This window comes from Mus musculus, chromosome 18 (assembly GCF_000001635.26).
Source record: "Mus musculus strain C57BL/6J chromosome 18, GRCm38.p6 C57BL/6J".
Lineage (NCBI taxonomy): Eukaryota > Metazoa > Chordata > Mammalia > Rodentia > Muridae > Mus > Mus musculus.
This window is the reverse complement of record NC_000084.6, coordinates 17102993-17128736: the sequence shown is the minus strand read 5'-3', so window position 1 is coordinate 17128736 and position 25744 is coordinate 17102993. Positions and strand designations below refer to the sequence as shown.

General features: G+C 36.0%; 1 long non-coding RNA gene across 1 annotated transcript in view; it reads right to left on the bottom strand.

Annotated features, from left to right (window-relative positions):
* Positions 1–25744, bottom strand: part of 1700001G01Rik (RIKEN cDNA 1700001G01 gene) — a 102052-nt gene that overhangs the window by 8823 nt on the left and 67485 nt on the right. The window contains exons 5-6 of the long non-coding RNA NR_130158.1: positions 6390–6484; positions 2897–3006 (exon numbers count right to left, since the gene is read on the bottom strand). This is a non-coding gene — a long non-coding RNA (RIKEN cDNA 1700001G01 gene). The remainder of the gene's footprint in view (positions 1–2896; positions 3007–6389; positions 6485–25744) is intronic.

The following is a 25744-nucleotide window of genomic DNA, read 5'->3' as shown; positions in this document are numbered from 1 at the left end:
CTGGAGGTCTATAATTAAAAGTATATATAGACATATATATATATAAGTATGTCTTTTTCTGTATTTACTAATTTTGAAAAATGTCTAAGAAACATTCCAAGATATCTTGATCATCAAGTTAATATTTGCAGAGGCATATTTCATTTAAAAATATTTGCAAACATCACCCTTTTATTTTATACTCCAGTTAACTTGCAGTGTCGAAATATTTTCACAGGGTAGAAATTTTCTCACTACTTTTGTAAAAGAAAATTTTAGGGTAGTTTGTGACTAAGTCACACTTTAGGCAATTTCACAACTATTTTGCAACTGAAGGGTTTATTGAAAAAATTTTCTTTATAAAGTGTCAAAAATGACTAGATTAAATTATTAATACACATGATCTACATAAGAAAGTATGGAAGTCAACATTTTTAAGATTTATTTGTATTTGTGTGCATGTGTACACATATGTGTATCACATGTGTTCAGGTACGTGTGAGAGACAGAAGTTTCAGATACCCAGAAGCTGAGTTACAGGAAGTTGTAAACTGTCTGCTTTGGTATAAAACTCAGGTCCCCTGGTAGAGCAGTCACTGTCTTAACCACTGAGATTCCTCTCCAACCCAATAAACTAACATCTTGCTGCTATGTCAGAATTGCTCAATAAATTGATAAAATAAAATAGAAAAAAAAGAAAATAGAAGTCCTGGACCAATTCTAGATTCACTATCAAGGCAGTGATCTTGGAATCCATATTCTAAGAGGAAAGCAGTTGATTCCTAAGTATATTTGACCTACAATAACTAGCTGGCCATAAAATGTTTGCCTTTAAATAACATCAGAAGCAGAAAAGGAACTAGCTGAACTAGAGACAGAACAGATGATATTTGTCACAATTTAAGATTTATGTTGGAAACTTAAGCGCAGGCTCCTGGTACAAATTTAGAATATTCCATTTTACCTTGAGAAACAACTCATGTCTGAACACAAATTTTGGAATCAAAACTCAGTAGTAAGTGAAACTTTGGGCATATATATTTACAATATAGAGAATATACAGGACAAAGAGATGAGAACTAAGGTTAAAATCAAATATGAAGAAGAAAAGATAACTAAATCAAGGCAAGGGAGGATCCCCAACACCAAGGTTTTTTTTTTTTTCTTTTTCTGAGAGCTCTTACAAGTCAACTAAAGATATACTTTCACTGTGATTTCTAAGTAGAGAATAATTTCAAATTACTATTTATTATCTGGAAAGCATTGCAAATATACAAAACCAAGTTCAAAGTTTCTGGGAGCATTTGCTTCCTCATCAGAGTTTGAAACTAGAAATAAATGAAGAATAATAAAATTGAAATACCCAGCTAAGTATTCATTACTATTACCACTGTTGCTATACTACTGGCATGCTCCACATTTTGCGAAGACTGTACTTATACAGAAAACAGTGCATTATTTCAAGTTCAGATTTAATTGGATTATATCTGGCTGCTCCAGTTATAAGTCTTCTTCAACTTTTCCCTCAGCCTGGACATACATGAACTTTGGATTAAATAATCAGCCCTCATAGCAAGTCTTATAAGAATTTGATAGGGAAGTTAATTGATAAAATGATTAAGTAACTGAACAAAGACCTAATAAATTTTGTCAACTACAAAGAAATCGTTTTTCTTTTATTACTATTGGCCAACATATGACAAAATAAATAAAATTATTTTTATTCCATTTTATGTTCTGATTGTCAGTGATTTTATAACTAGTGATGTTTAAGTTGTTGAAGAGCAAGGTCATTTGGGAAAATAGCAAAAGAGTAACCATTCTTTCTGAAAATACATTGAAAAGCAGATGTTAGGGCCACCTGGCAACAAATGCCATTTCCATGTCACCAGGCAAGAATAAAGTATCTAGCTTGGTCGCACATGTTCCCTTTCCCTATCCTCTCTCATTACACTAGGGCCCCATGGGTGTTCCTCTGGAATATGCACATTCTTTGGAAGAAGATTACCTTCCCCAATAGAGAAAGACTGTTCTTTCATTGAGGGTATAGAAGGAGTTATCAGACCCTACTAGAACCTCCTCCAAGCAATCTCTTGAAGTCTTTTTTTTTTTTTTAGGAGAAAGTGGGTAGTTAAGGCTCCAGGCACAGACAAATGAGATGTTACATCAAGCAATCTGACTGTCTTGAATGAATGGAAATAAAGAAGGAAGGGAGGGAGAAAAGGAGAGAAGAGGGAGGAGGGGGGAGAGGGAAAGAAGAGGCAAAAAGTAGAAAGAGGAAGGAGTGAAGGAGGAAGAAAGAAGTCACGAAATAAAGTAGGTTGAAAATCCTATATTTCAGATAGTGAGTCAGAAGAGAGTGCCATTCACCAGAGACCTAGCTCAGGTTACAGTAGAAGAGGAATGGATCCTTGATCAAAGAAGTTGCCTGAACTTGCCAAGAAGTTCCTAGACTAGCTTTCGAAGGCTTCTACAGGAATTATCAGAAATACCAGGAGTGCACATCAGGCAGAAACTCATTTTCATCTCTTGAGATTTCAAGGTTGGGCTTCACATTGAGTATTTAATTTCAAATCTAACTGGATAGTACTCCAAGCTGAACTAAGTAGAATGGAATTGGTACCTAGCCCAGTATTGGCCTCTTCCATAAAGCACTGTGTGGTCTCTGTACCATTCAGAGTCCACTAAATGGTAGGGATGCTTCCAGAAGGTCTTCATTGGATGTCATCCCTCCCAAAGGACGAATCCAGCTAAAGAAAAATGCTTAGATAAAATTACCATTTATTCTCAAACATACTCCTTAGCCAGTCCTAAGTTACTTAGGTCCATCTCAAGGCAACTCAGTTCTCAGTTTCCACAGCTCCCTCCATGGGAGTGAGCCATGTCAGAGCCTATTCTCTTCCCCAGGTTTGGTTACCTTAGCTCTTCCCCGGGTATATATCCAGATATTGTCCTTCAATAAATGTCCCAAATGCTATCTTCTATCTGAGTATGCATTTCTGTAAATCCAACCTCTGAAAATGTGGCCTGAAAAACAGGACAATTAGCGCACACTGTGCAGGCAGGTGAGCTAAACAAGAAACCTAAGTGCATAAACAAAATGTAAATATCTCATTGTTTGCATTGATATTCAAGATATCATATACCAGGAGTTTATACTTGCTATTGCTTGGATCTAGAATACACCATCGATCATGTCTTGAAGGTGTGATCCCACCATGTGGTGCTGTTTACAGCTGGTTGACCCTTTAGAGATGGGTCCAATTATAGGAATTTTGACTATTGAGACTGTGCTCTTAAAAGAAGTCCTTAATCCTGTGCCTTTTTTGCTCACACTTTGTTACTTAGCAAATCAGACATAAATTAGGTCTCCTCTACATGTTCTTGCTGCAATATAAAACAAGACCAAGTGGCCACAGACTGAAATTTCTAATGTACTTTTTTCTTTATTTATGTGTTGCTTAAGATATATTACTACAGTAATAAAAATATCAGAATGTAGGGTAATACTAGTAAAGTATCTTGTATTAGGATTTTACAGGTATATATAAGAATGTTTAATACATAGGTCTGCTTAATTGAAATCTTCACTTAAATCAGACACATAGTCAAGTTATTGATAATTTTCTTAATTATATACAATTTCTTACATTAGCCATCTCTTCTCACTGTCAGAACTTACTTTGCAATACTTTAGTATTGATATAATTATAGAAATACATATTTATTTAATCTTTCCCCTGAGGTCTCTTACTTAATATTTAAGTTTTAATTACATATCCACACTACAAGGAAAATGAAAAGGGCTTTAAAAGATTCTAATTATAAGCCCATGTGTTAGAAGCAAGAGGCAATTTAGAGAAAGTGTTCATATTTCTGTTTCTATAGAAGCAGTAAAAGCATTCTGACTTTCCCATTCCTGGTGTGTATCAAAAGGAAATGATGCAAGAGTACAAAAGGACACCTGCACACTCATATGTATGCAGCACTATTAAAAGTCACAGCTGCAGGTAGCTATCAGTGAGTGAATGGCTAAACATGTACACTTATTTTAAATATCTCTATCTCTATACAGACATAGATATAGATAATAGATAGATAGATAGATAGATAGATAGATAGATAGATAGATAGATAGATAGATAAACACACACAATGAATATTATTCAGCCACAAAGAAGATTAGCATCCTTTAATTTATGGGGAAATGATTAAACACTAGGGATTTTCATGTTAATAAAAATAAGCTAGACACATAATGACAATTATCAGGTTTTCTCTCACATGTGGAAACTTATGTAAAGAAGAAGAAAAACATTCAAATGGAAGAGATTCTGTAGGATACTAAGAAGGAGGAGCAAGGAGAGGACTGGACAGTAGAAAGGGAAATGACAATGTGTGTGTGAGGGTTGGCAATAGCAAGGCAAGTCTATTATTTTGTACATTAATAATAATTAGTATTTCATATGACAATTATAATATATATTATAATAATATATATAATATATGACATATAATAATATTATAATATATATGCTAGAGATTTTAGTGAATAATTTAAAATTTCAAATATTTCTTCTTGCATGTGCCTTTCAAACCACACTCTTTTCTAGAAGTAGAAGAAAATTGTGAGAGGCCCTGCAGCTTTAAACCTGAAATGGGGGCAGTTCCATCCTCTCAATATTGTACCAGTGGATGAGGTTCACTTTAGTCATGTCTGTGTTGTGGCAGCTGATGCAGCGTCCCTGTGTCTGCAGGACCTCCTGTGAGTAGCTGCAGGCACTGCTCTGGTGTCTATTCACTCAGCCTCTTCATTAACCTATTTTCTAAATATTCTGGCTCTCTCTGCATAGCTTTCATTGTCTGTAAAGATTAAAATCACTTTATCCAATAGGCCTATGATGCTATTTCATACAATTATAAGTAGAAAAATACATGTATATTTACATGTTCTATATAGTCCAAGTTATTACACAATGGAGCATTACTTAGCCATTAAAAGAAAACTTCATGAAAAATGCAGTTAAATGGATGGAACTAGAAAAATATCATCTAAAGTGGGAGATCTCAGCTCAGAAAAACAAATAATGTATATTTGTTTCTATGTGGATACTAACAGTTAACTCAATGGTAACCCAGTGACAATCCATAGAACTGCAGAGATTAGGTAAAGAGTAAGGGACTTGGGGTGTAGGTACAGATAGATCTCCTAAGGAAAGGTTTCCATATAGTTATGGATGGGTACAGAGGGCTAGAATGGTAAGATCAAGTGGGGAGGGGGTGGAAGATGGGTAAAACAAAGAGGATACAGAAAGAGACAGCTAAAATTAAGAAATTTCTTAAAACATATATACATATGAAAGTGATCTAAATGAAATAGTCAAATAATGGAAAAGACAGAGAGCTAACTGGCCATCTCTTATCACCAAGGTTTCTACTACTGGGATTGTATTATATCTATTTTGTTTGTTTTCCAAATGGTTCCCATAAGAATATCCAAACAACTCAGACTGTTTCCAAGACTGTAGGTTGATTTCCACAAACTGAATGCAAGGTATGACTTACGAAGACAACACATACATAATTCATAGAACACCAAGAAGTCAAGCTGATACATGGTTCTACACCAGATAGAGCCCTAGAGCTGAAATAAGTGGACACATTCCCCAGTTCTTAACCCAGAGGCAATCTCCAATTGATAATCACTTGCAAATGAAAATGTAGTTTTCTCCAAACAAGTTTCATTGGGGAAACAAACTTTATGGGCAGACTGTATGTGCCGCTTACACGACCAACAGGAAGTGGACTCAGTGGTATCTTTGGAGATTTCTTGTTTCACAGGGTCATCTTAGGACATTTTTAAAATCTCATTTTTAATTAATTTAATTTTATTTATGTATTTTCTCTTTTTGCTTTTAATATACACATCCTCTGCATATATTATGGCTTTCAGTTGAAAGTTTTTATGGTATTCTTGAGTATGCAAAACCAGCGGGCCTCTGTTTCATGAGCCTTCTTTTAGGATCTTTGCCTTCTTTTGTCCTAATCTGATGTGTTTTTGTTGTCTATTTTATTTATCTTATTACTATGCCTTAGAAGCCTCTTTATAAAAGAGAGAGAGACATAAAGGGAGTGAATCTGGCTAAGAGAGGATGTGGAGAGAAGCTGGGAGGAGTAAAGAGAGAGCAAACCATAATCTGTACTCTTAGCCTGCGGGAGTTAAGGCTTCTGATTAAGCCTGAAGAGTGATTAGACTTAAGAAACCGGCACTTGATTATGGAGTAATAATTATAAGGACCTTCTCATATAGTCCAAGTCTCTTTTCTTTTAATCCAAAATAGATTATTTTCATTTATTATTTGTCTGTTAGATGAGCTCTTCAATCAAAACAAACAAAATTCCCAGCTCACCTGAACAATCTGTAGAGAGCTTGGCTCCTCCATTTTTTGAGCTGTTGCTTGAAATGAAAATTTCACATAAGCTTGCCTGCATCGTCTTACAGATTCTGAAAAAGAAATACAAACAGTTTCAAATATGCTCAGGATGCCACAGAAAGGTGAACATCCATCACAAAAAATAAATAAATACGTAAGTAAAACCGAGTGTTTGACCAATTCCCATATGCTTCACAAGATAATGAATGTGTTGAAGCCTGAGGATAATTAATGTCAGCTTTTTTACACAACTGTTTTTACACCTTCATGAATTCTACTTTTAATCATTCTTGCATATTACAAGTGATGTGTGTTTCCTTGGTTACACCACAGAGAATAAATATGACCTCCACTGAAAATTTAATTAAGGAGCATAGTTCATAGGACTCAGTCCTTAGCTTATATCAATCCATTTATCACCTAAAAGATCTTAAGCCATGGCACCTAGCCCCTGAGAATTCCTTTACAGGGTGTAGGTCATATAGGTCACCCACTCCTTCATTGGCTGTGCAGAAGGACTCCACTGTATGGCATCAGGGAAATCCAGAGAAATGTCCATGTCCTCAGGTTTAGTATCAGGAAATGTCCTCATGTGTAATGAAATTATTCAAGGAATTGTGGATTTGACATGGTATAATAAATACAAAACTGTTATATCAAAATTTTATATATGTTTACATATTTAATTTTATATATGCTTACATCCATTATTTAAATGGATGTGGGTAAGATACCAAATTCAGAAATTATTCCACAATAGATAAATTATGTTTCAAAGATTGTACTTAAATTCTCATTTTACATTACTTTTATTCTACGACATGGTGATCTGTCTTTCTTACTATCTACTTTCTCATGTGTTTGACCCCAAGAGAGCATAGAACAGTACTTTAAAGCTATAGCCTGCAGCCTCCCTACCTCTAGTCTTACATTTTCTTATCTCAACCAGAGTGTGCATCATTCTTAATTCTTTCCTCTTCCATGTCTTTCATGACCTATTCTCATGTCTATCTTACTTATCATATGCTTATTCTCTCTATAAACTCTGCGCCACATCCAGTGCTATCTCTAGTCCATATTTCTGTGATCTTTTATATGGAAAAAGTATTTGTTACTAGTCTATAAGTTCTGTATTGTGCCAGGTTTCCCATGAATGAATTTTACCAACTCCAAAGCTAAGTAACTTTGTGACTGTTGAATTTGTCTAACCTTACTTCCTATTTACTCTTCCCTTTGACCTTAAACTCTGCAAAGAGTAGATTGTCTTTTTCTCTGAATACAGCAATACCTGTTCTGCTCTACAAACTTTAAACATATAGTACTTTTCAGACATATTACTATTTTAACATGACCTCAACTACATAATTCTTATTACCACAGTTGGCTGTTATATATTTCATTTTTATAGCATTTAATAAAACAATTATATCTATTGACTGCAATTTTTGATGTTAGGAATGACAGATGTTGGTTATATCAACTGCTAACCTATATATTGGGTTTTTATAAACATAAAAAATAACCCATAACCATAAACCATATATAATGGTTTGCTTATCAGAGCTTGTGAAACCTCTTTTAGCACAGAGAAAAAACTGTCACATTTTAAAAATGATAACATATGAAAAAGTTTTGAAATACTTGCAAAAAATATACTATTTATGCAAGAAGGAAAACAGAAGGAAGCAAGGAACAGAATAAAGAAAAAAGGAAAAAAAGAAAGGAAGAAAGAAAAAAGAAAGGAAGGCAATTCAGAGAGGGAAATGATGTAAGAAGGACGGAAGGAGAGAGAAAAGTCATTGCTCATTTGAAAATCAAGTGTAACAGATCATGTTACATTTTATCCAAAAAGTCAATCAATATTCAAGTTAATACAACATGGTACTTACTTCATCAATAATTGCTAAGTAGGTGAATGTAGTAATATTTGCTTTTTATATTCATAAATAAGCATTCTTTTTAAATTAAGGTATATCTAATAAAGACAATTTTCAAGTGTAACTAAGAAGGGCTGTAAAATTAAAAGAACTCACTAGTATTTGGAATCAAAATAATTATAATCAAAGTTACTAAATCTGGTTAGAAATGTGCCTTTAATGGTGACCCCAGGATGAATCTTGATCACTCCCATATTTATAACATATTTACATGATTTCAAACTGACTTAGCAAGTCAGTAGTTGAAGTTTCCTTTTATGTTGCAAAAAGAAACAAGTGATTTCTCATGCACGGTCATTTGTTGAACACACAATATCAGTGAGGGGATGTGATTTTCTTTGATTGTCAAATTGGACTGAAAAACTCCTGGGAGGGTCATAAAGCACACATTTGTGTGTCTGGAGAAAGTTTCCAGACATCATCGACTAAGGGGAGGCCTTCCCTGAATGTGGGTGGCAGCATATAGCAGATGAAATAAAGAATGAAAGAAGAAAGAAGTCAGCTTGCAAAAATGTTACCCTGCCTCTCTCTCCCTCTCGTGTGTGTGTGTGTGTGTGTGTGTGTGTGTGTGTGTGTGTGTGTGCTGTGTAACAAGAAAAGATCAGAGACACAAGGTGTTTCATAGACACTTGAGAGTCTGAAGCTGGAATACAGAGTCTTTGTATTGCTAAGATAATGAATCTAAGGAACCGTCAGGAAAGAATGTGTACTTAAGAATATCACTTGAAAACGGGAGACAGCACATACTAAACGGGAGACAGCACATACTAGCAGCTTGACAACACATCTAAAAGCCCTAGAAAAAAAGGAAGCAAATTCACCCAAGAGGAGTAGACGGCAGGAAATAATCAAACTCAGGGGTGAAATCAACCAAGTGGAAACAAGAAGAACTATTCAAAGAATTAACCAAACGAGGAGTTGGTTCTTTGAGAAAATCAACAAGATAGATAAACCCTTAGCTAGACTCACTAAAGGGCACAGGGACAAAATCCTAATTAACAAAATCAGAAATGAAAAGGGAGACATAACAACAGATCCTGAAGAAATCCAAAACACCATCAGATCCTTCTACAAAAGGCTATACTCAACAAAACTGGAAAACCTGGACGAAATGGACAAATTTCTGGACAGATACCAGGTACCAAAGTTGAATCAGGATCAAGTTGACCATCTAAACAGTCCCATATCACCTAAAGAAATAGAAGCAGTTATTAATAGTCTCCCAACCAAAAAAAGCCCAGGACCAGATGGGTTTAGTGCAGAGTTCTATCAGACCTTCAAAGAAGATCTAATTCCAATTCTGCACAAACTATTTCACAAAATAGAAGTAGAAGGTACTCTACCCAACTCATTTTATGAAGCCACTATTACTCTGATACCTAAACCACAGAAAGATCCAACAAAGATAGAGAACTTCAGACCAATTTCTCTTATGAATATCGATGCAAAAATCCTCAATAAAATTCTCACTAACCGAATCCAAGAACACATTAAAGCAATCATCCATCCTGACCAAGTAGGTTTTATTCCAGGGATGCAGGGATGGTTTAATATACGAAAATCCATCAATGTAATCCATTATATAAACAAACTCAAAGACAAAAACCACATGATCATCTCGTTAGATGCAGAAAAAGCATTTGACAAGATCCAACACCCATTCATGATAAAAGTTTTGGAAAGATCAGGAATTCAAGGCCCATACCTAAACATGATAAAAGCAATCTACAGCAAACCAGTAGCCAACATCAAAGTAAATGGAGAGAAGCTGGAAGCAATCCCACTAAAATCAGGGACTAGACAAGGCTGCCCACTTTCTCCCTACCTTTTCAACATAGTACTTGAAGTATTAGCCAGAGCAATTCGACAACAAAAGGAGATCAAGGGGATACAAATTGGAAAAGAGGAAGTCAAAATATCACTTTTTGCAGATGATATGATAGTATATATAAGTGACCCTAAAAATTCTACCAGAGAACTCCTAAACCTGATAAACAGCTTCGGTGAAGTAGCTAGATATAAAATAAACTCAAACAAGTCAATGGCCTTTCTCTATACAAAGAATAAACAGGCTGAGAAAGAAATTAGGGAAACAACACCCTTCTCAATAGTCACAAATAATATAAAATATCTTGGCCTGACTCTAACTAAGGAGGTGAAAGATCTGTATGATAAAAACTTCAAATCTCTGAAGAAAGAAATTAAAGAAGATCTCAGAAGATGGAAAGATCTCCCATGCTCATGGATTGGCAGGATCAACATTGTAAAAATGGCTATCTTGCCAAAAGCAATCTACAGATTCAATGCAATCCCCATCAAAATTCCAACTCAATTCTTCAACGAATTGGAAGGAGCAATTTGCAAATTTGTCTGGAATAACAAAAAACCTAGGATAGCAAAAAGTCATCTCAAGGATAAAAGAACTTCTGGCGGAATCACCATGCCAGACCTAAAGCTTTACTACAGAGCAATTGTGATAAAAACTGCATGGTACTGGTATAGAGACAGACAAGTAGACCAATGGAATAGAATTGAAGATCCAGAAATGAACCCACACACCTATGGTCACTTGATCTTCGACAAGGGAGCTAAAACCATCCAGTGGAAGAAAGACAGCATTTTCAACAATTGGTGCTGGCACAACTGGTTGTTATCGTGTAGAAGAATGCGAATCGATCCATACTTATCTCCTTGTACTAAGGTCAAATCTAAGTGGATCAAGGAACTTCACATAAAACCAGAGACACTGAAACTTATAGAGGAGAAAGTGGGGAAAAGCCTTGAAGATATGGGCACAGGGGAAAAATTCCTGAACAGAACAGCAATGGCTTGTGCTGTAAGATCGAGAATCGACAAATGGGACCTAATGAAACTCCAAAGTTTCTGCAAGGCAAAAGACACCGTCAATAAGACAAAAAGACCACCAACAGATTGGGAAAGGATCTTTACCTATCCTAAATCAGATAGGGGACTAATATCCAACATATATAAAGAACTCAAGAAGGTGGACTTCAGAAAATCAAATAACCCCATTAAAAAATGGGGCTCAGAACTGAACAAAGAATTCTCACCTGAGGAATACCGAATGGCAGAGAAGCACTTGAAAAAATGTTCAACATCCTTAATCATCAGGGAATTGCAAATCAAAACAACCCTGAGATTCCACCTCACACCAGTCAGAATGGCTAAGATCAAAAATTCAGGTGACAGCAGATGCTGGCGAGGATGTGGAGAAAGAGGAATACTCCTCCATTGTTGGTGGGAGTGCAGGCTTGTACAACCACTCTGGAAATCAGTCTGGCGGTTCCTCAGAAAACTGGACATAGTACTACCGGAGGATCCAGCAATACCTCTCCTGGGCATATATCCAGAAGATGCCCCAACAGGTAAGAAGGACACATGCTCCACTATGTTCATAGCAGCCTTATTTATAATAGCCAGAAGCTGGAAAGAACCTAGATGCCCCTCAACAGAGGAATGGATACAGAAAATGTGGTACATCTACACAATGGAGTACTATTCAGCTATTAAAAAGAATGAATTTATGAAATTCCTAGGCAAATGGATGGACCTGGAGGGCATCATCCTGAGTGAGGTAACACATTCACAAAGAAACTCACACAATATGTATTCACTGATAAGTGGATATTAGCCCCAAACCTAGGATACCCAAGATATAAGATATAATTTGCTAAACACATGAAACTCAAGGAGAATGAAGACTGAAGTGTGGACACTATGCCCCTCCTTAGATTTGGGAACAAAACACCCATGGAAGGAGTTACAGAGACGGAGCTTGGAGCTGAGATGAAAGGATGGACCATGTAGAGACTGCCATAGCCAGGGATCCACCCCATAATCAGCCTCCAAACGCTGACACCATTGCATACACTAGCAAGATTTTATTGAAAGGACGCAGATGTAGCTGTCTCTTGTGAGACTATGCCGGGGCCCAGCAAACACAGAAGTGGATGCTCACAGTCAGCTAATGGATGGATCATAGGGCTCCCAATGGAGGAGCTAGAGAAAGTAGCCAAGGAGCTAAAGGGATCTGCAACCCTATAGGTGGAACAACATTATGAGCTAACCAGTACCCCGGAGCTCTTGACTCTAGCTGCATATATATCAAAAGATGGCCTAGTCGGCCATCACTGGAAAGAGAGGCCCATTGGACTTGCAAACTTTATATGCCCCAGTACAGGGGAATACCAGGGCCAAAAAGGGGGAGTGGGTGGGCAGGGGAGTGGGGGTGGGTGGATATGGGGGACTTTTGGTATAGCATTGGAAATGTAAATGAGTTAAATACCTAATAAAAAATGGAAAAAAAAAAAAAAGAATATCACTTGAGTCTAACTGCAGAGGAAAAGGCAAAGCCAGAGCAGACAAACAGACGACAGGTCCAGATTGCCTTTCTCTCAGAGGAAAATAATTTCAGTTCAAAATGTTGAGCAAATTGATCATCTTGCTAATGAAGCCCACTCCTGTGCTTCCATTAATGTAATAGGCTTCAGGTCAAAACAAGATCTTCTCTTATTCTTTTAGAAGTACTTATTGCTTGCCAAACGTTATGCTAAATGGGATTTTAAAATGACTTGGCTAGCTTGATTTTATTTTTCCAAAATGAAAATTAGTGGATGTCTTTGAATGCCCTTGACCATATAGAACTAACTACGTTTTCTATCTCATCAACTAAGATGAAGAAAAAACTTATAGACATAGCGGATCTTGTGGCTTCAAGAAGGGATGGAGATCCTATGTAAAAAGTGTCACCTATCACAAAAGAACTGATTCACACTTCTTCCAGTCCAGCAAAGTTACTGTTATATATGAGCCAATAAGAACAAAAGACAGTTAGTACTTTGAAACACCATGAATCAGAAGAACTTCCTTGAAGGTGAAATTCCAGAACTTGTAATAATTGTTAACCATGGGCACTTAGATGAGTTCTTAAACACCCTGTCTTATTTCTTGAGGTAAGAAATAAAACCAGACAATAATAATATACACTCTAGATTAATGCAGTTCTACTGAAGATAAAGGGGTAATAGAATGGAGAGGCTCTTATAACCTGTGAAATTGGAATATCCACACAATATGATACAATGAGACTCAGTGGTCTTCGAGGATGTAAAGCAAGATAGCTGGAGCATGTAAGTTATTGTTCCTATCTGACAGAATCGTGTGTCTGCCTTCACGTGTGTTTGAAATCCTTGTAAGAAAAATATAATAATATTTTATTGGGACTTAAATCAGGAATTCATAGTTTTTCCTAATGAAACTCTTCTTCACATCTGTTGTTCTACAAAGCATGAAGAAGTTAAAGAGTAGTTGCATAAATAAATAAATTTGTACATAACATTAGATCTGTGTATAGGGTTAGTGAGATATATATATATATATATATATATATATATATGGAGAGCCACTTGTATTAATTTGTTTACCTAAGTAATTGTGAATTGTACCTACTCCTGAGAAGTATGAACTAAGAACCTGTACGCAGCTCATCTGATTTTCCTCAGTGGTTAAATTGTGCAAATTTCTGCTATAGTTTCATTTTCAAGTTATTATTAGCCACCATCTAGCACCGGAAATGATACTAGGAGACCTCATCAACCCCTTACCACTTTGCAAATTATGATATGCTATCTATTTTAGTCATTTTGTTTCTAGAAAGTGCTATAAATTACATTGATATGTAAATTACAAAATGAGGTCTTCTACCATTGATATCTGAGATGCTTATTTTGAGCCCTTACAAACAATACTGCTATAATCTCTGGTGGAAAAATTTGGAAGTAAACGTGAGATCTCAATTGCTGGAATTCATTCTACAAGTATAATTGCTAGGATGAGCTAGAGGTGCATGTTTAACACTTTGGTTTTCTTTTATGACATCTGTTTTCAAAATGGCTGGCACAGCTGACAGTGCCACCTGCAACACATGGGTGTTCTAGTTTCTTTACATTTTTAGTAACATTACTGTTTTCATTTCTATAATTAGACATTATGATAAAATATAGTTACAGCTGAGCATGTTCTTATTTGATATTTTCTTTTGGCCAGTCAAAACCCACACTTAGGTGCCATCCATAGATTTTCTTCAAAAGAAAGTATCTTTATGCTTTTGATATATTCTCCAATTGCATTGCTATATTTTTTCATGTTGAATGAGATTACATGTATGAGACTTTTCCTCCCCTCTTTGTATTTAAGCAGTGAGAAAATATGTTTAAGAGACAATGAGAAAAAGTTAAAAGACTGGAAAAGGTTAAAGAAAGAATTTTGTGTGGATTCAACTTTTCAAGTTTCAAGCCCTTTTCCTAGTTTTAAGTTCTAACAATTTTCCTATTCCTTTTAAACATAAATATTTTAGCCTTTTGTGTTTATCAATTCTGTTTTGTGTTAGCATTCATTTGAGTTGTGTGATTACTTGTTTGCTTTCTATTTATTTTTAAACTATGGGCATCTACCTAATGCCAAGTTTCCCTAAGAACATTTAGGCAAAGATAATTTTTCTCCATCAACCCAAAAAAATTGTTGAAAGATCTGAAGAAGAATTTTTATAGATCTATTTCTGAGTTTGTTATTTCAAATCAGCTTGTCAACCAATGTCACATAGTCTTTATTACTATAATTATAGAAGCATTTAAATGATGACCACTGCTTAGTTCACTGGCCAAATATCTACTCCAACATAATGTTGAGTACCAGTGGTGAGGTGGAGCTAACTCAATTTCATTACTCTGAGCAATGATTTCTGTACCTTTTCAATAGATATTATCAAATTAAATGGTTCCCCTCTTTTCTATCTCACCGGAAACTTCTTATATATATATTTTTTATACCTATCAATATCAGCATGGCTTTTCTTCATCTCTGGTTATTGAGATAAATAACTTCATTGACTTCTCTCATCTTCAGCTAACTGCATATAGATCTTAAACCTCACTTTACAATCTTGTATATAGCTTATAAAGTATTAAACTATATTTACTTCTATTTGATTTGTTAATAATTTGTTTATGTTCAGTAGTTTATTGGCTCTATAATTCTTTCTTTTTTGTTTCTCTTTCTCTCTCATTTGGCTTTTCCTCTTTTTCTATTTGTATATTAATCTCTATCATTGACTTTGGATAATACTAGTTTCCTAAAACAAATGTGAAAGTATTGCTTTTTCTTCTAAATTATCTAAAGCTGGCGTAGATTTCTTATGTAAACAGTAGTAGTAATTAGTGGAAACATCTATATGTTATAATAGATTTATACAATTTAAAATTGTAAAATTAATTAGTTTTAAATACAGTGAGATCTCCTGTCTGATGTACTGCTAGACATTTTTTTTAATTAATTGATCCCTTTGTTATACATTGCTTTAATAACTGCTTGATCATGGTATCAATTAACAATGTCTTTCTCTGACTATATCAATTTTTTTTACTACGTTATCTGAGAAGTATGCAAATTCTGGGATTTATTTTGATTTTTTAAAATAATTTATTTAATTTTCATTTTATTTAGTGGTTTTGCCCCTATTCATGTTTGTGTGATCATGTTAGATTCCTTGGATCTGGAGTAGCAGACAGTAGTGAGCTATCATGTAGGTGCTTGGAATTGAACCCCAATCCTCGGGAAGAGCAGCCAGTACTTTTAACCACTGAGTCATCTCACTAGCTCCCTTATTTTGATTTTTGCTAGTATATTTTTCATATTATTTTATTTTATTACTACACTTTCAAGTTCATTTTTATACATCATGGTGTTACACGGTATTTTAAATTCAGTTTTCCATGCAGTATAATAACTATTAAATTTAAAAACATATGTATTTACTGCAATTATTAGCATAGTAGGATTACAGCATGCCATGGGGGCATGCTCTTACTTCTTTGTTATTCTCCCTTCCTATAAGCCATTCGATCATTTTTAAAGTTCTGCTTTCAGTCTTTTTATTTTTCTTTATATGTACATTTCCATTGGATGTTTGTGTGAATTACTATATAAAGATAATTATTCATCATTAAACTATCTATTTTGTCAGCCAAATACTATGATATATACCTTTATATTCATTTATTCTTTCATTGGTAGTTATCTTAAATATTCCCTCTATATAAAATTAGACCCACCTCTAACAGGAAAACAATTCTTAGAGAGCCATGAACCATGTATTTAAAACTAGAGAGATGTAAAATCAACCATGTATTTTTTTTTCACGTATTGTGAACTTTCTGATATGTTGAAACTTCTTTTTTATCATGTCTTTGCTTGCAGAGTGTTTTTAGTCATTTTGCCAGAGTAAATCTGCTGCAAAGCTGTAAACAATTTTGTTTTACTTCAGCTGAAAGATCTTGATTCCCCCTGCATTTCTAAGTAACATTTTCATGTTACATTTTGTTCTTGGTGGATTGGTAGGTCTTTGCCTTCAGCTCTTGATAAATGTTGCTTCATTCCTTCTGTGCTGAGGAAGTGTTGTTTCTCTCTTACTGCTCAGGAGGTACTTTTTCTTCATGACTAGTTTGCAGAAGTTTTACCATAGTGGGTCAGAGACTGAATTTCTTTGGATTCATTATGTTCTTAGCTCATTCACCCTTAGCATTCTTTATGCTTATATATTTTGTCCAACTTGGAGAATTTTAATCTCACTTCTTTTAATATATTTTCAGCTCCCCCATTTTTTTTAACCTCCTTGAGCTCCTGAGGTAGAAGAATAAGGAATAAGGTGGAGAAATAGATCAAACAAAATCCACACACAAAGTGCAAAAGTGGAGAAAGTCTAGAAGCCCTTCCTCACCTGGGCTTCATAAACAGAACCTGCACTAGGAAAGTTGAAGATGCCCAATTATGGGAGCAGTGAATCCTATGCAATAGCTCATAAAAGATCAGGAGGAGCCCTTTCTTTTCTATCTTGCTGTAAGGCCTTGGCCTAGGTTTGGCACAGTTACATTCTCATCTGTCTCTGTCCTTTAGTAAACCCTTCTCCTTTCCTATAACTACTTGTGTGTTCTCACAGCTCATTGTAAAAGAAAACAAGAGCTTCGAAATTCAGCTAGAGTCTTTGGATTCAAATCCATTCCAGTAACAATTCCATGCAGTAGGCTGTCCTTTGTTGCTTTCTATATTATCTGCTAACGTCATATCAGAAAACCAGGAAGCCAGCAATGGAGGTTGGCACTATTTGAAGGACTGACATGGATTTGCAGTGGGGGTGGTGGAAGAATCAATGGACAGAATAAAAAACCTAAGAAGCCACAGTGCTGATAATCAAGGATGAGGATAGGTAGACACCTCAGCTCGGGTCCAGGAGCAACCTTGCCCGTTCTCTGTCTCTCTGTCTTCTGGAATGGATGATGTACACACACCTACTCTGAAAAAGGAGACCTTCACTTACTTTCCATTCAAATTTCCTTTGCAGACATCTTCAGAGATACATCCCCAAATGATGTTTTGTAGTGTGTATTATTTAGCCCTGCCAATATGACACACAAAGTCACTATTACTGATTTCTTTCCCAACATAGAAATGTATGCAAGATGAATATGCTCTAGAGACAAAAATGTAGTATAATAACCGTAGGTGAGAATATTGAGCTATGCAAGAAGGTAAGTTCCTAAATGAGTCTCAGCAATTAGCTTTCCCTGTCATCTTCCCTGCAGTTCCAATCAGAGTGTACCAAGAATAAAGTAGTGTGAGATAGTGAAGAACCATTAGAAACATCCAAGCTTCATTTCCTCTAGGATGGAATGTCCGCTTAGACATCTGAGCAGTCTCTAAGACCCATCAGAGTAGAAGGCTGAGAAAAGGGTATATTGTGGTCTCTCCACTGAAGCGCACTGAGGTACATGGTAGAGATGCATCCTTACCCACCTTCTGTAGCTTCTTTGAGCTACCAGGATTTGGTTTATTAGAATACAGTTCTTTCTGCCTTTCTATGAGTTATAAAGTTGTTTCAACTGTAGGAGTGGCTCATCTTGTTGCATGCCTACAGTAGCAGCTAAATTTATGTAAAACCAACTAACACAGTGGTTCTCAACCTGTACATCACGATCCCTTTGGGATGGGGGGGATGGGGGGTCACCTGTCAGATTTCCTACATATCAGATATTTATATTATGATCCATAATAGTAATCAAAATACGGTTAGGAAGTAGCAACAAAAATAATTTTAGCGCTGGGGTCACTACATTAGGAACTGTATTAAAGTGTTTCGGTACGAGAAAGGTTGATAAACACTGTCCTAGAAGATCTAGAACTCTATGCAGAAAATTCTGCGGTATTTACCATCATCCTGTACATCTGGCAAGGGATGGTTGGTTTTCCTCACAGGTATTGGCAGTAGTGCTTAACATACTGTAGAATTGAAATTTGCTAAGCAGGTCAACTACAGCAAAAATAAAGTCAATGCGCAGGCTGATGAATATGCAAATTATCCTGATTTGGGTGATTAGTTTACAATAAATATGTTTATGAAATCATCAGGTTCTTTAAGTATATACAGTTAAAAAAATCAGTATCACTTTGGAAGCGGAGCTTCTTGGGAAATGAAGGCATCACTATAATCAAACAGCAAAATAAAACTAGTTTCTATTTTTAAAAATGCTTTATCTCTAACTCAAATACACACACACACACATATATATGCTTGTTTCTATAGAACTCATTCTTAGTGAATCTTATATCTCTGCATGTCTGTATTCATGAAACATACACACACACACACACACACACATACACACACACACACACACACACACATACACACACACACACACATACACACACACACACACACACATACACACACACACATACACACACACACACATACACACACACACACACACAGAGAGAGAGAGAGAGAGAGAGAGAGAGAGAGAGAGAGACTGCACTGATCAACTAATATTATATTAGTTTGATGCTTATCTTGTTCTTCTCTCTGCTACATATGGAAATTGAGTCTTATATAGAATGAGGTATCATGGGTGTTGGCTAATACTAATGTACTAATGCTGACTTTCCACAAAAAATCTTTCTATATTCAGTGTGTTCAGAGAATTCAAACATTGTAAGAGTAGTCACTTTTTCAGAAGTATATGCAGCAACTGTAGAAACACCAATCTGTGCTACCTCTTCAGGCTAGAGTTGAGTAAAAGCAGTAAAAATCTCTAAAGCAGAATGAACTGGCAAAGCCTGAAATTACTGTTTACTTGGCTTCCAAAAATGCATCTGTGTCCTATGTTTGGCTGTAATTTTTCCTTCAGTTTTGGTATAAGAAACGTTTTTTGATGAATGCTGCAGGGCACATTTTAGCAAATAACTCTAACAAGAAGCAGTGACTTTTTGACAGAACTTGTGACTCCATAGAGAATACTCTTAAAGTAATGAAGAACAGTTTGACCTTTCATGGAAAGTTCACAAACAGGCTGTAAGTAACAACAAAGTCTTCACATCAGAGAAACAGCATCTATGATGGAGATTCAAGGAACTGCCTGCTTCCTCAAGGAGCCTTCATTTTGCATAAACAAATGTATCTGTTTTCTCACTGTTAGTTCCCTGGCTGATAAAGCTAAAGTCACTGTGTTTAAATCCCATTTCTGTGGATATTTTTCTTTCATTTTAGCAAGTTCTTGAGTAATACTCATGAGTTGAAATTGGTTTTGAAAGAATGCCAGCAACCAAATTTTTCAGCTAGCAACCATACAAAAAATATTTTAAAAAACGAAACATTTGATTCTAATGCTTTTCATGAGCCACCAAGCTTCTTTTTGTCACTGATTATCAAATCAATATTTGTTTTTAAGATGAAATTTTGAAATTATGTTGACATGGTAAAATTTAATCATTTTCTCCTTATTTCTCCTTTCTCCTTATTTCAGTAAACAAAGAATTTTATTTGTGGGTGATCAAAATGAAAATTAATGTCTATTGATATAATAGTGCTCTATAGCTATGAAGCAGCAGACTGCTAAATGAAAGGAATATACCTTTCAAAATTCATGCTGGAAATACATCTGAAGGTTTGAATTTGTACAAGGGTACAAATGTATTATTTATTTATTTATTTATTTATTTACGTATTTATTTATAAGACATTGCAAATCAATCCCAACATGTGTATTGTTCTGTCTCCAGCTATCATTAGGACACATCAGATTGCATCCTGGCAGGATAAGCAAGAGAGAAAATGAGCTGATCAGTGACTGAAACATTATGACAATGGACAAAGAAAAGGTTCCCAGATATACTATATTTTTCGTTCAAAAGGCAGTTATTGGCCACATTTGAAAAGATTGCTCATGGGTTTCTTAGGGATAGCTCAGCACTTTTCACAACCCCAGGATCACAGAAAGATCACCATGCTGTGATAGGTGGTTTTTGACGGAAAACAAACTTCTATAAAATGCATTGGCTTCTAGTAGCAGTAGTCATGAGTTACCTCAGTTCTTGGGATCAGACATTACTCTGGAAAGAATGGCTCAATGCATTCTGGGATATTGTGGGGAGAGACTTGTACTGGCCACACTGATGAGTAATTGGCACAAAGATTCTCCCACAGTGGAAGAATCGTAGCCAACCAGTGGATTCTGGCTGTTGTGGGGAACTTCAGCTACTCTCCACTGGCTTCTTCCCTGTGGGTGTTTTAGTATCTCTCTAGTATATATTTTTGGGTTCTCTCCAGAAATTGTGACCCAGGAGGTAAGACCAAGAATTCAGGTCCTTTAATGATCTTGTTTCAGAATTCACACAATGTTACATTAATTGTGTCCTACTGATCACCAGTTAGCAGTGATCCACTGAGTAAAAAAGATTGCACTATGTAAATATATTTAGAGAGACTCCTTGAAAGAAGGAACAGGTGTTGTTTAAGTATGGTAACCATTTTATATGTCCCATAATTTCAATTTATGTTTTCACTCAAGAAAGTAAAAAACTGTAGACAAAGCAAGACATCTCGACTGCCATTCTGTGGGGCTGACCCAGCCACAGTGGCCAAAGAGTTGCACTCTCAGAAAGGGAGGAGGGCACTCAGTCTTCCGAGTCCATTGCTGCTGTGGAGTACAGAGGCATGAGCAGGGAGGGGCAGTCAGGTTTAGGCAAACTGCTCTGGAGTCAGTGTGGCACAGTGGCTAGGAGTCACTCTTGACAAGTAAGATGACAATAGATATAAATTTTCCCTAAAAATATATTGCATGTTTTAAAACTTAAATTTTATTTAGAAAGGAGAGGTAACATTAAAGTTCATACAAGTTTGAGAGAAGTTACCATTCACAGTAGCATATAATAAGTGTTCCTTCTTAGGAGCTCAAAAGTATTGTTCACATGTACAAATGTATTGTTGATATGGTCACAGTAATTTTTTATTCTTACTTTAAAATATATTGTTTAATGTTTCCCAGGTTTTATTATACTAGCTGCAGAAATCTCAAAATAATGGAAAAGCTTATTGTGGTCAGATTAACAAACCTGTCTTAAAATATTTACCAACAGAAAATAAGTTTAAGATCAAGCTACTTGCTAACTACTCATTTTAATAACACAACTTGTGATTTCCAACAGTTATAGAAAAATACTTTGACATCATTTAAATGTGTAATCAAATAAACAGTTACCTAATCAGGTACTAATATAATTTTCTCAAATTGTTACTCCTTAATAAGTGTCCTTATTTTCAGTTGTTGAAATACTCATTAAATATGGCAATGTTTACTTCATAGCATTCATACCTATTTTTATGCAAACACAACTTCTAAACCATAAGCATATTTTAAGTGAAATGAATGATAAAAGTTTATCAGACTAATTGAAAAGAGAAAGAGCACAAACTGCAGACAATCAAAGGGAGGTGCGGGGAGGAGAGACCCGGGCTAGAAAAGAAGTGATGTAATAATGAACAAAACTGACAGCCTTGTGTGATGTGCAAACCCCAAAGCCTTAAGGAGCTCTAAGATCCAATCTTCCTCATTATTTAGAGTGAAAGGAGACAAAATTTGAGAAAATAAAATGCAAATGAGCAGATTTTTTTCATTTTTCCCCGTAGGTAGCACTGCAACTGCTTCTCTAATAACCTTTATGAAGTTAAATTTAGAAAATAATTTTAAGCCTTGTCCATGAGTAAAGAAATAAAGGTGATTGGAAGGCATACTTTTTAAAACCATATAAAGATTAAATGAAAGAACAAATGGATAATTATCAGAACTCAAAAAAGTTGAAAATTAGATGTTGCAGCTGGTAAGATCTGTTATTGTTATTGGTTTATGTACCTTCTTTTCTCTATTAAACCTGCATTTCCACTGGGGAATGCTTCATCTTGCAATCCTGTCATAAGAACACAGCCTGGAACATAAACACTCAAGAAACACTTGCTAAATTAATTTTTTTAATTGTCTCATAATTTGCAAGGAAGTAGAGAGTCTCAGGTGACTGAATATAAAATTTGCCTATCTTTGCTAAAAGCTATTTTGTGAGTTTGGTGTTGAGTGGTCTAGTTTTCTCTTACTGTTTACTTTTTTAAGGTTCACCTATCTTTTCTTTTTCTTATGGGTATATGCACATGAATGGATGTGCCTGGAGAAGCCAGATGCTTCAGATGCCCTGGATCTGGAGTTAGTTCTGGTTCGGGGCTGTCTGACAATGGTGCTGGGAATCAAACTTGAAGCCACTGCAAGAGCAGCAAGCACTAATTTTGTAATATACTTTGATTAGTTTGCTGGGAATTTGATGCATGTATATAACCCACACCTTCCTAGCTTCTCCCCCATCAACCTCATGACCTTTGTCTTTCTTTTTCCTTTTGGAGCCTCATTGATTGAGTTCTGGCGGCTCATCTGCTCCTGAGTGTGGAGCTATGCACTAGAGCATTGCTGATCTACCAGAAACCACACTCTTCAAGCATTTGCCTCTCCCTCCCCACAGAAGCCATCAGCTGCCAAGAGCTGTTCAGCTAGAGATGTGGACTGGCGAGCCCCTCCCACCTCAGTGATGGAATATTGGTTTATTTGATCTTGCTCATGCAACTGTAGCAGCTAGGAGTTCAGGAGTGCACCAGTCTCTACAGCCCAGGAAATCTTTGAACTTTTGATCCCCTGTCTAAGCCTCCTGAGTAGCTGAGATTACAATCCTGACCCACCAGGCCCAGCTTTTTAATTTGTTGTGCTTTTGAAGTATCTGCATCCACTACTGGGAGGTATTCACAGGCTGCAGAGGGAATGCATTTGCTGTGAACTACTTTTTCAGTCCAAATCCACAACTAGGCTTTAGTGGTATAGAGAAGAGCATAGCCACTCTTCTGATGACACCCCTCCCCACTTTCCCATATCCATCTCTTAACTCCTAGATCACCTTTAACTCCACAACATGCAAACATGCTATGCTGCCTCTCATGCCCCTTTCCTAGAAGTTCTTGATCCTGCTATTTAGAGCATGATTTCTGCAGATCACTTTAAAAAGGAATCGGTTCTAACATTTGAGAAAAACCCATACCTAGGCACATAGCCTATAGGCATTTTATGTACAGTGGCACCACCCTCCTAAATGTCCATAGTTTTCAAGATGGGTGTCTCCATTTCTCTAGATAGCAAACTTTCCTTTCCATACTCAGATTCCCTAATTTCCTTAGTTTGTCATTGTGAGACAATGGAGTTTGTTACAGAACAGCTATAGTGTTGCATATTCGCTTTCTTCATCCTATTAGCTACATTTGGAACACTGGCTGCTACACTTGTCTTTCTATTTTTGTTTCTCTGCCACTGGTATTGTTACTTCCTGTTGAGCACCACGGGTTCCTCATATCACACCTATTGGCTGTACAGTGGAGCATAGCACTGACTGATCTTTACCAAGGTTCTATTTTCAGGCAGCTATCCCAAAGGCCGCATCTTCTTCTAAACCAGGAAGCATTTTTGCTTAATGCCTGCTATAAAAAATGTTGGACTGGTGAGATGGCCCAGGTGGTAGAGGCAGGTGCTACCAAGCTTGATAGCCTTCATAATCTGGGGTCAATTTTCAGGACCCACATGGTAAAAGGAGACAACTGATTCCTACAAATTTTTCTCTGACCACTCTACATGCTTCATAGTACATGTACACCCAGAGAGATGCATGCATAATAAATATTTTAAATGGTAGTCACCAAGTGTACTTCCCTGTACATGCAGTTCCTCATTAGATTTATTGTGCTGGTTAAATTTGTGGGACCAATTGTTACCAGAGTTCCTGAGCTGCTAGCTCATGTTCAGCACAGCAACATGAAGCCTTAGAGCTTTCCCTGCTCCAGAGACTTTGATAGATAATCTTACTGCCCAGGATCCCTGAAGGGTAAGTTATTTTCTTGTTGTATCCCTGACTCACTTGGTCCTTTATAGAATCCTGTAATATTCCCTTAACCTTCAGTACTCAAGAGTTCCCCTGATTCGTGTTCTGCAAGGATACTTTGTCTCAGAGTTAGCTTCATGTGAACCCAACCTCCAGTATGTGACTATTACCTCTCACATATCTAAAATTGTACTAGAGATTTTATCTGTTATTGCAGATTAGGTCAGTCATGTCCCTCATCATCTATATGGATACATGTAGATGCTGCATGCACACTTAGTCACTTAACACCTGAAAATGTGTTATGTGTGTGCATAAGGTTTCTAGAACCTCACATGCATCCTAATCCTCAGATCCAGCCAAGAGTATGTTTTGTTTAGAACTCAATAGCCACTGTACATGTCTACATCTACACCAAAGACTTTTCTTTAATATGTTTTAGATTTACTCTATTTTATGTATTTGAGTATTCTAACTATATTAAAGTATGTGTGCCACATGTGTGCCTGGTCCTCAGTTTCCTAGTAGTGTCTTCTTGATATTCTTCTGTTGTGTATTTGGCATACTAGATCTCTGCATTTATATTTCAGAGTGTTCCAAACATGAATTAAGAGTGAAAATACCTAATATCTTACTCTAACCTGAAACTGCTTGTTCAATTTAAACACTACTCTGCTTGAATGAGATTTCATTTTTATGTAAATTTGAAAACATATAATAAAGTCTCCAGGATATCATGGAAGTAAGTTTTCATTTATAATTCAAGTAATTAACTACCTGACATCGCTTTGTCTCGCCCGAAATGTTTTCTAAGAACTACTTAAAGATTGAGCAATGCAGAGGGTGGAGAGACATCTTATTTATAAAACTCATTTTTCATCAAATTTTGGAACCTGAGTTCCATCCCAGGTATCCAGTTTATGGAAGAACATAGTGGACTTTCACAAGTAGTCCTCAGACCTCTCGAGGCACACCATGGTATGCTGAAGTTCTCCCCATACTCACAAATAAATAAGTGTAAAAATAAATAAATAAAATATAAAAGGAATGTGCATCTAAATATTTGGAAGAACTTCAAATATT